The sequence below is a fragment of the Plodia interpunctella genome, chromosome 6 (genome assembly GCF_027563975.2).
Source record: "Plodia interpunctella isolate USDA-ARS_2022_Savannah chromosome 6, ilPloInte3.2, whole genome shotgun sequence".
In the NCBI taxonomy this organism is placed as follows: domain Eukaryota; kingdom Metazoa; phylum Arthropoda; class Insecta; order Lepidoptera; family Pyralidae; genus Plodia; species Plodia interpunctella.
In genome coordinates, this window is record NC_071299.1 from 10,681,891 (window position 1) to 10,697,925 (window position 16,035).

General features: G+C 36.5%; 1 protein-coding gene across 8 annotated transcripts in view; it reads right to left on the bottom strand.

Annotated features, from left to right (window-relative positions):
- cno (canoe) overlaps positions 1–16,035 on the bottom strand; it is a 107,194-nt gene that overhangs the window by 83,547 nt on the left and 7,612 nt on the right. Inside the window, exon 1 of one of the 8 annotated variants that reach the window (XM_053747143.2) lies at positions 19–164. The exons of the other annotated variants lie outside the window; for them this stretch is intronic. The gene's annotated coding sequence lies outside the window, so the exon portion shown is untranslated. Of the gene's footprint in view, positions 1–18; positions 165–16,035 lie in introns of those variants that run through there. 8 annotated transcript variants of the gene reach the window in all.

The window sequence follows — 16,035 nt, forward strand, 5'->3', positions numbered from 1 at the left end:
TTAAACTTAGAGACATACCAATATTTATTTTTCAATTTCTTAGAGGGTCCGTCCGTTCGTTAAAAGTTATATTCGTATAACTAATAATTCTACACTAATTACTAATAATCGATCGTGAAAACTGTGCACAAATAACTAATACAACACTCGGGTGACATTCAAAGCGTCATATATTATCACAACACCAGGACGCAATGATAATGATAAAAGATAACGTCGAAACGAATATAAAAAAAATATAAGATTAAACAATACAATTAAACACGTAACAGATCAGAAGACACACAAAGTTACGAAGCCCCTAGGAATAAGTAAAAAAAATCATAACCACCAAAAGATCCAACACGACGCGACCATAGAGACTTTACAAAAAAAAATATAATTAAGTATTGATACAATCGATTTCTTTCATCTATTTAGGGACAATCGAGTCGAAATATACAATCGACACGAGCTGTGCCATCACACATTGTGTGAGTATAATGATGGTGGTGAAAACTCGCGACTCACTAATAGCAGAGTTCCGATGTCTGTCATTTTCTTTCGGCAGTTCCGCTGGTGTAATCCGTCTGGCGATGTCCCCACGGTTTACGAAATGCGCCGCTGAAGCGGAGCGTTTATTGATTTTTAGGGATCCGTATCAAAATTAAATTTATTTTTTGTTTGTTTTTGGCCAGGTCAGCTATTATAACCACCTGAAGTTGTTACAACGGACACAATTTTCAGACTGCTATTTTTGTATTCATACGGCCTTCTTTTTACTAACTTGAATTTATAAAACGCTGTTGTAAAAAACAATTGATAGATTTGGGGAAAAAAATCAAAATTAATATTTATTTTTCAAAAATAATAACCATGTAAAATTTACCCAAATATATCAATCATTATATAACTAGAAATCTCTAGCGTCTGCCTACCCCCATGTGAAATAGGCGTAATAATATATCATATATATGCATAAACAAAAATGCGAGTCCAAGTCAAATTTCAGCTTCAAAAAATCCATCAAAGAAATTGGCGGTACGGAACTTTCAGCGCACGAGTTCTAATCATGCTTTATATTTTTTTCTTCGCCACTAAGTACAGTGAAACTGTTGAATCAAATACCGCGGTCATGGAAACGCTAGATGTTGGTAATCAAGAATTTAGGTCACGCGACTACGTGTATCAGATTTTGAAATTTGAGGACATCGTTCTCAGTACGTAGGACTACCTAGATTGTTTTACTTTTTAATATATATTCTATGTCAAATGTATATTACAATGAGGATAAACGTAACTTTAGAAAATATGATAGAAATCCTAAGGTTGTGTGGAAAAATCCAATCCATTAAAAAAATCGCTTGATTTCAAGCACCAACGACCAATCAACAGTTGCGCTCGATATCCCTATCATTATCGACATGATCATATCTAATAATTAATATACATATGTACAATTTCCATCAAGAAGACATACTAGTTACTGCAGAAAAGAAAATGACCATCAAAGAAAAATACCCTAGCCGTGGCAATCTGGCTTACCTTAAGTGTGTCTTATTATAGCTATTACAGCATCGGAAGGTTAAACATTAGACCCAATTGATTGGCCGTAAAGTTCCCAATGTTTATCGCCGATGAGGATCTGGGAACGGGACTCGACACCGGCGGGCCATATGTTTACGTTATAAATACTGCGCGCATGTAGGTGAGCTGCGCTCGCGCATGATGTATGCCAGAAACGCCCACCTACACGGATTCAGCGAAATATTTGTAATATTTCACGGTTGAATCGTTTTAGAACTGGCTGACTGGACTAGACGGTGGTCTAGACGAAGTTTTTACAAATAGTTATTGTATATTTCTTCTTTATTATGATAGATTTGCAGAGACTAATCAAAAAATCTATGTAGAAAATAAAATTACTCATCTAAACACCAATAAAATCATACGCAGTTTTCTCTTCAATGATGTTTAAACTACTCATTTCAAAATTCCAAAGCAAATGTCGAAAATGTGTTCAAGCCTGCAGACTTCAAAACTGTGGGAATTTTAAGTATTTACTTAAAGGTCACACTAGGCACCCAATATTTATTTAACACTTGTTGTTGCTGTATTGAAAGATTCCGAAAGTTTGGATAGAAATTATTTATAGACAATACAGCAGTTATCAAATTAATTCAATATTTCAGTCTTGAAAATACATCAAGTACACGATACATTTAGTCATTCGTGAAACGATTGAAACGAAAGTCCTCTCGTTTATTCGTGACATTCAATTCTTATCCGATATTCGTTGTAACATTCGAGTGTATCAAGTTTCCACGACAACTGATCAATTTCATTGGATCGCACGCAGGAACAAATCAATGCCAAAATGATGGATCGGGTTTCTTTCTGTGTTCGGTGACCTGCATTTATTATATTGATCTTCAAATCAAATATACATTTTTTTCAGATCACAGGAGGTTTTCAGGTTACCATTTTTTGTTAGTAACAATTAAAAATTTAAAGGCTATGTTAGTGTCTTCGTGTTCGAGTGTGATTAGCAAGTGCCCGCATGAGGCGACAGGTGTATAATCCTGTCGACTTTCACACGCAGGATACTGATTATGAAGAATCTTCAATAATTGGATTTGAAAAATGTATTTGTTGTTAAGGAACAATAAGAAATAATAATATCGAGAATACTCTACCAACAAGAACAAAGCAATACTATATTGATGTACTCGTATGAGATATTTAAGCTAATAACATCATTGAACAACGACTAATGTTCTAAGATTAGTCATACCACTGGAGTATGGTCGATATCTAACATCAATTCCCGTTAGCTCTCAGGGCCTGAGGGACAACAGGAATAGGCGATATCAACATGCACTGCCTTCTACATTCTAGCCGGTCTCCACCAGTCTGAGATAATATTGCATAGGGCAAGATGTTTTTAAATGCTTATAACCTTTCTATCGTATTTTATAACCTTTCTTCCTATTTTATCATATTGTGGTACACAAATGGTGGAGAAATAAATATATTCTTCAAAATTTCTTTATTCTCATGTCTGGTTTCTAGTTTTAATAGTCTCATCAGCGCGAACTTGATCAAAGTAGCACAACCACATCTTAAAGCAGTGACAGGTTTTCTTTTCTAGTCATAAAATCGACGTTATTACGCAAATTTTGCCTTTAGAGACCATAAATAAGTCTAACCATTAGTAAAACCTACATTGGCGCCGTCTAGAACAGGGGTTGAAAGTTAATATCGTGATTAATAATAGACGCAAGATAGACTTAATTATGGCTGTAGGCTTACAAAACAAGATGAGGAAGCTAATATATGTAAGTAAGACAAACTATAAGGTTTCCATCTATAAGGTCATCCTGCTCCGCATTCTTGTGTTAGTAGGGTTAACTAACTAAACAGGAGTAATTTTCGCCAAGTTTCTGACGCAATAAGTGCACAGCTGCACATGTTTACAGGTCCAGATCGCAATATCGAGAGAACAGATGGTGGGATCATTACAGGGATACAGGCTCATATAACCAACTCAACAACCAACAAACTCAACTTGGCCTTGGAAGGAAAAATATCTACTTTGTAAAATCACTATTACCAAAAATTCGGCAAATAAGGAAATCGCAAAACAGCGACAGCTTTGCAGTATACAGACTCAATCAGCTAGAGTACTTTTGAGATCTACGATCTTTGACAACCTTTGTGTAAGGATTATGTAGCAAGTTATATGTGAATTTATACAGAGGTAGATCTAAATAGTGTACATTTCATGTGCCACAGATTCGTGCATTTGAATTTCCATCTGAGTTTGTTATTGTGGCATGTCGGAAGCCGAGCCGAACTGTGTTATGGCTCCAGTCGCTTCCGCTGTTTGCGCTGTTTGTAACCGACACGGGGGTCACACTGGGCGATTTATATGCGAGGGACATCGTAGACATTAACATCATGTCAGGGTCAGCCTTTCACTTATTCAGTATAGCCCAGTTTACTGAAAAACATAACAAGAAGTGCTGGCTTAATATCGCCAGCATCCTTAGTAGTCGGATCGAAACATACCATTCATCTGACAACTAAAAAACGCTGAAGACCATACAAAGTGGAGGAGAAAAAGTAAAATGTAAAAACGTAAAGTGGACCATGAGCTCCGATGCTCTCTGACGATGTAAGCAACCGGGAAAACGCTCAAAGGTAAAGAGATTATTAGAAATAAACTTGACAATAATGACAAGGTAGAATATGGGGCATAACCTAGAATGGAAATTTTCAATGTGGAATAAACAGTAACTTCCGACAATACTCTCTGATCATAGAAAGATTCTTCTATAGTTATGTATGTCCATAACACACGAAAAACACAACAGAGTATTACTGCTTTTATCTAGATTTGCATCAACTTGCCACTGGACTTGTATTAGCTGACTGAACCAATGTGAACTCCCTCCCATCAGCCGAGTGACCGCTGCTCTTGCGCCTGGAACGAGGAACTGTTCCACACGGATCGACTCGTAAAAATAAACACGCATGGTTACTGTACTAAATCTGTAATAAGCTATTAGTTACATTATGCAGCTGCTGCATTGCACTATGCACATAAATCAATCGGTTGCGTAAAATTTTAGTAAACAATTACAGTTGTTCAATACGCATCATATATGTAGCGGCAAAATGTAAATAAAAATAAATAATTAAGATGTATTGGATGAAGAGACATCAAAACAAAAGGTACATCAATATACAAGCTACAAGGAATTTAGACAAGGCACACCTGTCATGATAATTGGAGGATAAAAATTAGCTCCTAATGTTGAAGTTGAAACCTGTTGTTTCATCGTGTTTTGAACCTAGAAATAAATACCTAAACACACAAGAAAATAATTCGTGTTACAGAACAAATAAATTATGTATGTATCTATAATAACCGCGATGTGTCGAAACAGAAACAAAAGCAAGGAGATGTCAATAGCATCGTCGGAACTTCACGGTTGGTCGCCGACCTTGCCTCTTCCTGTGCCGTCTCGTGGGCTGGTTAGCGTACTAGATCCACACATACGGAACAATAATGTGATAGTTATAAATTAAATAATTGTGATAAGACAGAATTTATTATCCAACCTTTAGATATTAGTGTTTGATTATCTGAAATCAATATTTTTGAATTTGAATATAAGATAAGGAATACAGTAATATTAAATGTTCATGATCATTCATCATCATCATATTATGTTGTAGAAAGAGCTTAACCGGAGGATTAATAATTTTAAACACTAAATTCAAGGCAAAGAATTAGAGCATAATGAAGAACTTTTCGTAGATTTCACATGACATATATATCCTTCTACTATCTGATTAATTGTTGTTGTTACAACAGTTTCTGATTGATACAGAAGCCGCAAACCAATTAATAAACTTTATTAATTGTCCTGTTATAATTATCCTCAATATTACATGTTATATTGATGACTTCCCGGAGCTGCAGCGCGTTGGGCACGATACATTGCGTTGTAAACAATACGCCATCAGAACAGACGCCAACACATTAAACATCAACACTCTAGTTTCCATTGAACAGGTTAGACCCATTCTCACGTGACACGGCTACCGGATTCACGGTAAATTGGCCGGAGTACTTAGCTACAACGTGGATTGTGCATAGCTATAATAATAAAAATGAAGCTTTTTAGGGGATGAAGGTTACGAATGATTCAATCCTATCTACTTTGATAGATAAGTGGTTAAAAGCTATGTCGGTTATTAATTAAATGATATATTACATACTTTAGCATGTGTTCTTTGTGCAATAAAAATATATCAAACAAACAATAAACACGTCTATAAATTTAACTGATTAACAAACGTGACATTAGTTGCACACACTTCAATAATTAAAAACTGTTTACGGCCGGGCTTCCGACGCCGCGCCGTCTACGGCAACCGGTAAGTGTAGACATGCTAATTCAACAGGCGTGGGAACGTATCGTTAAAATAATGTAATGGTGCAAAAACAGCGACCCCTACAAGTGCATACGGGCGGAACAAGTGCCACTATTGCACGCCGCGGTGCACCGACCGAACCCTTAGGTGGGGTTCTAGCCATTTCACTGCCACTAAGTGGTGATATGCGACAAACACTTGAAAATTTGTTGAGAGTTACAGTTACTATTACATCTTTTTCTATTGTGATACGTTGGGTAATTAATGAATTGATTGCTTTGTAAACGGCAGAGTGACGTGCCCTTGGACTTAAAACAAATTCAAGTGTTTGAAATCTCGTCTCGTTTTGAGCTTTGGCTATGAATGGCTATGAATAACACGATCACAGCATGAGCTTTCAGAATTCAAATAATAGCAAAGCTAGGAATGTCTATGATAATACGACCTATGACGGCCCGTAGACGATAGCATACAAAATTTCGAATATTTGTAGTCATGTTCAGTGATATATTGTATAATACATACTTGTGTGTACTTAGGGTAGAAATAAGATAATTTTACTTGTTTGTTCGTTGAGCATATGAAAACAAAATGAAGTATTGATCATTAAAGGGTCAAGTATGGGGATGATCCATTGTCCCTGACCTTTAGAGGCTATGTTGCATGTCAGTTGCAATAAACATAATGTGGAATTAAGTGGTAGTAGCATGCAAAATTGGTACCTACCTAAATACCAAGCATAGATAATGAATGCAAAACGAAATGGTTACTACTCAGTTAACATACACAATCATTTATTTCTTACAATATTTATAGGTTACTAAAACGGTAATAGGTCATTCCTATTACTCCATGGTACAGTGCTACCATATAAAATGTAATGGAGAAATTTATCTACAAGAGAAGCAACAATCGATTAAAACTTACCAAGAAATCATGGATAATATATGTCGTAAATAAATAATAAATAAAACAAATACGAGTATATTGTAGTTGTCACCGCCAATGTCAATAACCTTAGTACAGTCAGAAATTTCTAAACATACGACGACACATGATTCACATTTTACCGCCTATTCTTTGACTTTTTTCGCGACAGGTTCCGATCATCGCTTACCACCAGATCTTTACTTACTTTAGTCTCTATTGTTTTTACGATTTTATCTTCTAGCTATTAATGGATCACTTATTTCTTACAGATCATTGTCAGACTAACACATGTCTACTAACAGATGATCAACTATCATTTTTGCGAGGTTTTCTTCTAGCCATTAGACTGGATCACTCAGTGGGGTGTGTACAATTCCGCAAGCTGTGTAACGAGATTTTTCTAACGGTCCGGTGGTAAATTGGCGTGCACTGTCTACGAAGCGGATGCGACATTCATAATCGCATGCTTAAGCTTCTAGGGTTACCATCTTTTAATTTTTCAGAAGTTAGTCCCAAACGAACGTTTCCCCTTGTTTTTTTTCCAAAAGACCTTTTTGGTAGACAATAGGTACCCTTACAAATTGTTCTTTCAAATACGATTTTAAAAGTAGCAAATTGTAGTCGTCCAAGTACACTATTACGTTATACTGAGACATACAAATATGATTGATTATCATTATGTAGGTTAACGTTGTTACGTTGGTACGTTAACGTTGTTGGAAATCAGATCCGATTTTTCTTTAGCAAACGATACAATACCACCTGTGGCATATGTTACGTAATTTTGTGATAACAATATCTCAACATTCCCAACTGCAAACCCTACAACCCCCCAACTCGAGTTACTGGAATCGTGAAACTCGATTCTTCGCGATCCGGTTGAAGACCGCCGCCTGAGAACTTGACTTCTCTCAGCGACTCCCATGCATGCATCATAGTTATGTAACTGTTAGACTCTGTCACGCAATACTAATTGAAGTAAGTCTTTGTTACTGGCTTTCGCGGCGTCTGCTGCGAGCAGTGATTCACTCTATGCATTATACCACTGCCATTTTACTGCAGCCAGCTAGCTTCATTTAAAAATATGATCTTGATTGAGATCTTGGTGATTCATTCAAATGTCAAGCTGCGTTTTCGTTGACTGCGCGAGTAGTATTATGCTATTATTTCAATATTTAAGCCAAATAAAAGCAAGCCAATCAAGCTACTGATGACTAGATGTTTAATATGTTGTTGGATTGTTGTGAAAACGATTACTTTTTGAATGTAATATTAATGATCTTCACTATGATCATGGTTGATTTATTAATTTAAATGTCATATGTAGATTGCACAAGTATAAGCATCATACTTGTGCAACATAGTTTACCTACAATCTTCTAAGTAATAATTAATCTAAATATAGTGCTGTGGTATAAGGAAAGGATGAATGCAAACACTAATATATATATATTACAATGTAGTACTTTGTGGTCAAGATAATTTAGAATTGCAATGTCATCCTAAAGATTATGTAGACGAATCCTTACGTCGCTACATCAGTTAGCTTCTCCATCCTTATCTCAAACGTCAAAAACCGGCTCCGAGAAAGCTCTGCTTTGTGGACGAGTTTTTAGATCGTTATTATCAAAGGGTATTGCAGCCACTTAATTTGATGGCGCAGACGTTAGCTTTTGCACAACTCTGTTGGTCGGTACAAATATTGCAGTTGAATTTTAGAAATTACACCCCATGATTGAAAATATCGCTAGCGTTACTAACATCGAAAGTGATTGTTTTTCTCTAGATGTCAATTAAATTACCCAGTTTATATAGTTTCTGATTGTTTGCTCTTCTTGCCGTAACATGGTAAAAACGATAATATCAGTAAACCGCAAAATAAACGTAATTTTTCTCCTGTATCCATCAATTTTTAATAATCACTCAACTAGGTAAACAAACTAAATTCAGCATATAAATTGGCTAAACCAGAAACAAAAGAAAGTGTTGAAAGTGACCAAAAGCGGAATGAGAATCGCGAGTTCGGGACTCGTTTTTGTCGAGAGTGAACGTCTGCGGTCACGGTCAATCGCTCTGCAATCTGGAGTGGATTGTGTTGACTTTAAAGTATCGGCTTCGTGAATAGCTTCACATTGTAATACCATGTCTAAACATGTTATTGTTTTATCGCGTGAAATAGTACTGTATAATATAAAACTAACCAGCAATATTTATACTACACCTGGATCTTGATTTGCTTGGCCGACTTAATTGCTTTCTCTGATACGACAAACGACAAGGACAAAAGATAATGTTTAAATCTCACTCAGTACACCACATTACGGAATAAACTTTCTTGTAGTTCTGGCATCAAGTTGTATCTACTGCACGGAATCTATTATCGTTATTTTTGCAGCTATAACGGTAATAAGATACGCAGTGTAATTAAAATTGATTGATTGACATGGTAACCCTATCTACAAGACGGCTTTAGAGGCGGTAGAAAATTTCAACAGGCGACGACGTGACGAGGCGAAACCACAGACCTAGAATGTTCTTAGTACAGACGAAACAGCGAAGAATTTTATGGAAAACTAAAGATTTAGTTTTCCAGAAAATTCTATTATGGCGGAACTATGAATAAAAATTATCGTGGTTTCTAGGTAATTAATTTTATTTTTCTGTTTCTGTATCTTTTAAAATTAAGACTTAAGACATTTCTATTGTGTCGTTAGACTGCGGTGATCGCATGTCATCAAGTGGTTTTCCCTCTTAGAATCAACACCGCTTCGTCTACATCAAAATGAATGGAAGCATTCTTGTTTATAGATTTAGTAGTATATACTACAGATACATATAGCTACAGAGAATCTGTCGTAAGTATCATGTTCAGCGTTCGCGTGCCTCGTAGATGCACCTGCTAGTGTTTATGGCACGTATACTACCAAAGTGAGACGATCGACGTGACTGCACTTCGTTTCAGATTACTGCAATGCAAACACAATCCATATACTTATTACGGTACCCTATTATTGATGTATCAGGTAGGTACGTTTGCATTAAGTAGGAAGATTTCTTTACAACAGTAAGCAACTGTTATATGTATATCTAATCTGTTTCAAGTCTGAAATTCTTGTGTATTCAACACTGAACATAGTCTGTCATAATTATTAAAGAAATGTGACTATGATAAAAAGATCTCTAAATTATGTCTCTCTATCCACGCATGTTCTTGGCTGTATTCGCAGCTGTGACGCCTCAAAACCCATAAACCTTTAAATTTTGAAGTCATTTTACGGCCTGACATAAACCATCTTCAGGAATGCCGGCATTCCTGCCGGTTGCCTATCAGATGTCAAGTTTTAAATCCTTTAGTCGAATCATACGACATCCACGGGAGGACATGGTGTTGTCCATCCTGGAGCGGGAACCACAAGATTCCAAAGATAAAAATTATACCTAAAAATACACACTTTTAATTGCATGTTACACTACTAATTATGATGAGCATAGAGAGGATGTAGTTACCTTTATTTCTGAACCTGAAGATGCACTTTATTAACGATCAATTTCATTACGTTCACATCAGAATCAATTCTCACGGTTAGCGTTGTTAACATAAAGGCCATGGCAAATAGTAATTAAAGCATAACTACTTTTGATTACTGGTTTTGACTTCGTAAATAGAAATAAAGCATTTGATGTGCTTTCATTTTAAAGTTCAATTACGGTAAACGGCACGGCATTCACGGATTTGTTTAATAGAGAAATAAGCCAAACAATAACCAAATAGCAAGGCTTTTAAGTGGATAGTGGGATTTCTATCGGTGGAACTGAGATTCAGAAATAGGGGCAGGTTGCTAACAATATAAATCATATGTGTTCGTGAATTGTGTAGTTCCAATTGTTCTACATTTAGATTTTGCAAAATGTGATCAGCCTTTAAAGCGTTTCTCGAATAGTATTGATGACTGAAATGATAATGAAAATAACGTTAATTAGTGAATTTAAGTCATCATCAATCTCAGCTTACATCAACCTACTACGGGAATACTGTGCTAGGCGTGGTGATGGAGTGAATTTAAGTGACACATAGATAAATTAGAGTGGAACAACCAAAAACTTTCACATTCATAATATTAGTAAAGATTCTACAAACGAAAATACATCAAAACAAACACTGCGTAAACTCAACGGACAATCAGAAACACTATGTATTGATATTATTATGCAGCATTGTGTAGATGATAATGACATGCATAAACAAATAGTAAGCGTCGGTGTATACGCGTACGCAAAACCCGTCGTCGTAGGGTCATCCGGCGTCCTAGGCGAGCGCCAAATGCGGCATGTCAGACGACGACGCGGTGCGATGTTGCGACAATATGAAATGTGAAAATCACCGGAGCAAGATATAGGGCAGCGCGAAATGGCAAGCAGTTGAATGGGAGAGTTCGATTCCAATTCAAGTCATCATTTTTTTCATTTCATTAAATTTCGATTATCCTATGTTTATGTCCTATGTTGTCGTCGCAATCACCTGTAACACGCACAATGCATCGCGGTGTGTGTGTGTGTGCAGAGTTTCGCCGCCCACCTAGGCCGTCGCGTAAAGGGCGAACCCGCAAGTTCTGCGCGCCGCTTCAATGAGTCACTACGCATGCAACTTACTACCTCGTCGCACCTTTGCATTCCAATATTGCTTCAACGCGATCTTTGTTTATGATACACCACCTATTGTTGGGTTGTTCTAGTGCTCTTTGCGCTTTTGGGACTATAACATTACTAATAAATATGTTCTAAATTTTACGATCACTTGGAGTATGAGTGGGTGTGAATTATTTTACCTCTATTTGAGCTACAGCAATATTAACAATGAATCATTCAACGAAATCGCGGAGACTGTGTGTGTGTGACACTGAATTACGCAATCGCCGAAAAATCTAATTTATTGGAATTAATAACATCATCATGTAATTTACAAAAACACATTATTTTATGAAGGGAAAATTCCATCGTGTGTATACAACAAAATATTTGAGAATATCATTCGCAACGCAACGCAGGAACAAAGTTGTCGAGCATATTATATCGACTGCTTCGTACAGTCCACTGCATACCACCGCAATCTACGACAACCTGATCCCTATTACCAAATTATCAACATGGTTCATGTGGGGCAACTGTACGTGCTGGTGTTTGTACGAGGGGTGACCGGAGACTGGCACGGCCAGACCCGGAACAGACCCTACGATTGCGAACCTGACACGGAAAAAACGCATTGCCCTGATTTACTTGCATATTTACGTGTTCAATGTTTTTTTTTTTACTCCAGACAATAAAACAGACTAGTAGGTATTTCACCAATGAACTTTGAAGAGATAAAATCAGGCGCATCTGGGTTATATGTAATTCTATTGTTAGAGTCATTGGTATATAGAATTCGATTCAGAGATAACAGATTTATCTTGATTGTTTGATCGAAGGTAAGAAGGTGTATCATAAGGTACATCATTTGATTCTTAATATTTTACTATTTTTATTAGTTGTGAGGACGGTAAAATGGATGATGAGAATCTTTAAATACCTATAAAACCAGTTATTGATCAAAAATCGGTTCAATCTTGATTAATACATAATACACACATCATTATTACAACACTATAAAGCTCATTATTCATTTTGGCAGTTTCTTTAGCAATTGAATTTTGCAAGTCCAAAAAACACGGCATCCCCATTAAAGAGATAATCTAAAACAATACTCTTACGCCACGATGTTCAGACAAAGCTGGCTTCCATTACAAACCATTGTTCACTTCTATTGCAGTCAGTAAGTGTTATATTTAAATAATACCCTGTTTATTAGCTCCACTATAACTCGTAATACCTTTTGGTAATACGAGTTATAGAGCTAAATAAACACGTTTGGATGAAATTATGGAGCTGGAATCGTAACAGTGCAAAATGATGGCGTTTTATTGTGCGGTGGTTGTAATAGACTGATTGCATACTAGTCTACATTTGTGCTCTTAGTGGATCAAATTAGGTTTCATGCACAGGTGCATTCTTCTACGGAACATTGATTTCAACTATTCAGTTCCAAAAAAACATTTTATGTAGTCGATTTTGATTTTTGGGCGTCTTAAAGATAACTGAAAAGGTTCTATTAAGAATTTGAATTTAATATGCGCGATACGCGCTTTGAAATTACGGCTCGAGAGTGATTAATAATGGCCAATGATTCACAAGCTCACTTACTTACATACAACTCTATTTTCTTTTACTATCGGTCATAAATTAGAAAAGTAAACATAATAAACAGAATATACTTATTTATCTTAGTATTGCTTTATTAACATTCAATAAAAACTAAATTAAAAATTCAGGAAACACCCCTACCAAGTTGCTGGCATCATCTCATCTGCTAGAAAAGATCTGACTATTTCCAAATGGCTGAACGCACATTTTCCAAACATAGCTAAACATAGCAAAAACTGTCACTTCACAAGGAGTTTTAGCTTTCACAAGACGTTAAAGCAATTAAAGAACTGGAAGCAGCCAGCATATTTGTACTACAATTTGTTTTTATATATGTATTTTTATATCGGACTGATTCCATTAGATAGGCTTCACCATTTGTAATAAGAAATGGTGAAGCCTATCTAATGGAATGCATTGGATCGATACGAGTCCCGATTATTAGATTAGTTGCTACGGTTCAATGGGGCGATGTTATTCTGTTACTGTTAAGAGAGACGGTTAAAGACGTAAGTCATCCATGTATTTAAATAGGAAGTTAACCTGCTGACGGAAAAAGTTGTCTTTGAGGCATATTGCAACTGTCTATGTTGAAGTGTTAGATTTGGACTGACTTTTGGTGAATTAAATAACTTGGTACTGGATAAAACGAGTTCATTATTATACCTGCTTACATTAGAAATGAGAGACCATGAAACTCTTAGTAATAAAGAATTGAGCTTTACCAAAAAAAGGACTGAAACACAAAACAAGTCCGAAAATAATCCTGAACATGTAACAATAGTTGTTGAACGTGTTCACACGTATAAACACACCGTGTTAAAATCAAACAACATCAAATACATGTCAAGTTACAATACAAGGACCTCTATGTAGTCGTAATAGGGGCGAATGTAAAGTGAATTTGAGTGGTTCACGTGCGGTCAGCACTCCATTCATGCGCGAGCGCAGGTTTCACCGTAACTCACAAATATTTGTGTTGCGTAAGTAAAAGCTGCGTCCAATTGTACCGGAGTAAGTAAAAGTTTTGTTGCATCGTCTGAGAACGCCATGGTTTAATGTTTCACCACGATCATCAGCAATGACGGCAGCCTATGATGTATTATTTGACACGCCAAACAAACATAATATCCGAAATTCCCATTAGTCTTTTGAACTTCTTCAAAAACATTCAACATATTTTTGTGAGTAAATACGTCGTGTTCCTGCAAACATTTTCCATTCATCTGTTGCGCTAGCCTTTTCATCATAAGATACATCGGGGCCTTTCTTTTCTTGTCCGTGTATTCTTTGTACTTGGGCAATTGGGTCGATTTCACGTCTGATACAAATATAATGAGCATTCCGTTCTGTCATTCAATATTTAACTTACACCCAACCTCATATTCTGATTAAATATGAGCAGTTAAATTTGATATTCATAAATGTATCTCAAACGCCATTGCCGACATGGTTCACTAACAACACTAACAATTAAGGTCTTAGCGTGCTCAAAACCTTCAATTAACCAACAAAGATGTCCAATCAGCCGAGATTGTCACATAGATACATGGAAAGTGACGGTAGCTAGAGAGTGCATGGGGCGCGTGCGTGTTCCACTTGCAGCTAATTCAATTAGGAGCAATCGGCTCTGCTGCGTCAGTATGCCTCCCTCATCTGGCCCTGGCTACGGTCATTCTCCTCATGATCATGCGCAATTAGATATATATGCGCAATAAATGTATTCCTAGCTGTCTTTCTCAATATTGCTTTGAATTGGACGCTGCATGTTGACGGAGTTTCAGCATGCCAAATTTATTAACTTTATTTACCGACTAGGTTTTTCCCGCTTTCGCATTTATAATATTAGTAATATAATAATAGTAGATAATATGGATATGGTACAAAAGTCGGACAAAATAATGATTGGTCTCGGATACGAATTCATATTGGTTATTAAAGTTTGAATAAATAAATTTATTGCGTCATTAAATTAAATTATAATTTTCACGTACTACGAGTATTTGTCGACGACCTCGGTGGCGCAGTCGTAAAGTGCTTGCCTCTGAACAGAGAGGTCCAGGGTTCGAACCCCGGTCGAGTCATGATGGAAAATGATCTTTTTCTGATTGGCCCAGGTCTTGGAAGTTTATCTATATATGTATTTGTTATAAAATATAGTATCGTTGAGTTAGTATCCCATAAGACAAGTCTCGAACTTACTTTGAGGCTAACTCAATCTGTGTGATTTGTCCTAATATATTTATTTATTTGAATTATGAGGAGATCAGTACCGATTACTTGAATATTGTCATCATTAACTATGACTACGTCATAGATGAAACATTTGTATAAAATGCAGATTTTGACCACCTCGCTGATAAATAGCTCCATTTAGTTATTTTGTTCGGAAAAGAAAACCTGTACGTTCACATAGAAACAGCATTCCAGTCAGGTTAAAAATAGTTACGGTATTTCAATCACATTAATTGACGTAGTAACTGTACCTAAGTACCTTGTATGCAACACTGTTAGTACAAGTATCTCGTTATTAAAGCTCAAATAATTAAAGAGACTCTCCAAATCCTCATCAGAGTACCTACGTAAGTAGTACCTACTACACAACTCCATTTTTAACGTAATGACAAGTAAATGAACGCAAATGACGTGCAAGGCTGTACCACTGTACATACGAGTACAATCAACGACTCTGACGTCTGATTGTCTGGAATCTACACAATATATTTCATAGACTTTCGACCTCGACCTTAAAATACTGGGAAAGCAATCCATTCTAAGCGGGTATTTTTTATGTGCGCAATAGCACAAAAGCATAAATCATCTTCCAAATTCTAGTCCAAATGAACAACGCGACAGCAAATAACAAGACAATGCGCGAAAGAATTGCGCTGGAGACGGCTTCCGGCTAGCGCCCTTGCGGTCGCAACGTGATACCACGGTGAA